Consider the following 1,194-nt stretch of genomic DNA (forward strand, 5'->3'; position numbering starts at 1 on the left):
ATCCTTCAATATAACCTAGAGTCAGGCTATTTGGATGATCACCACATCACAGTCAAGAGCTATGAATGACCTTCATTGATTTTGTTATTTCATTTCTTTAGTACATACCCAGCAATTTGCCCATCCAAAATTACAGTTGTGCTGTTTCTGAATCTATGCTGCTTTAGTGTTTATAGGTATGAAAGGAATTTGGGAAATATAATTTTCTGATTATTTGAGAAAGATGAGATTTTTAAAAAAATGTTCACTGAGTCAGAAAATTATTTTAATAGTTACAAACAATTTTTTAAAGAATCAGTATAAGATAGCAGTTGATTTCTCCATAATTATCAGAATTATTTATACTTGAGGTCTTGACTAAGTGGGGCTGAAATCAACATAAGGTCTTAGGCTGTTGGCTCAGAAATCATCCCAGGAAGCTTGTCTTATTGATATGTATCATGCTTAGCTCCTATGAGATGATCTGGTCCTTTTTAAAAAAAGTATCTCTTTCTTCATTCTTTGGAGGCTTGAAGTGAATTTGGCAGTATTCGTTAAACACCTTCCAGCTCCTTTCATTTACCACTCTTCAACATTCAGTTCTGACTGCATCCATTTCAACTCTTTCTGCTCTTTTCTCAGTTGCTTTAATAATGTTAAATCATCTAAATTTTTATCTTTCTCTTCTTGGAAGTTTTTTACTACTGCTGGGGTCTGGACTATACAATTTTTTTATGGCTCTTTCCCTACTGGCATGAGCTGCCATCAAAGACTCATAAAATTGTTTATAGGTTTGGCTGGCATCAATTTTTCCCTGCAAAGGAAGCTGTGGGAACCATAGTGTTTAACTCATGTACTATTCTGTCATCAATTTTCCTCATCACCTTGAGTAATAATTCCTGGAACTTAGGAAACTCCTCACAATTCACGTCACCACTGGGCGCCACCATATTGGATCAGAAAAATGAGATGTTTTAAACCACTTGGCTTTCATTGATTTCCTACCTGTACACCTTGGAAAAGTCAGGTCCTCTGATTTCTTCTTCTACATGAGCCACTGGAAAGGATGAAATGAGGCTGGGGATAGAATAGTATGTGAAGAGCACTATTTACTATATGCAGAAGAGGAAAATCCTACCATACATATGCTCCTCAGTTAATAGGTTTTCTGTAGAATGTAAACTTCTTGAGGCCAAGAACCTTGACTGTCCCTTG

At 36.1% G+C, this 1,194-nt stretch overlaps 1 pseudogene; it reads right to left on the minus strand.

Annotated features, from left to right (window-relative positions):
* Positions 1–451: 451 nt before the first annotated feature.
* On the minus strand, positions 452–929 carry LOC100977943 (protein MIX23-like; annotated as a pseudogene).
* Positions 930–1,194: the final 265 nt, after the last annotated feature.

The sequence above is a fragment of the Pan paniscus genome, chromosome 8 (assembly GCF_029289425.2).
Source record: "Pan paniscus chromosome 8, NHGRI_mPanPan1-v2.0_pri, whole genome shotgun sequence".
Taxonomy (NCBI): domain Eukaryota; kingdom Metazoa; phylum Chordata; class Mammalia; order Primates; family Hominidae; genus Pan; species Pan paniscus.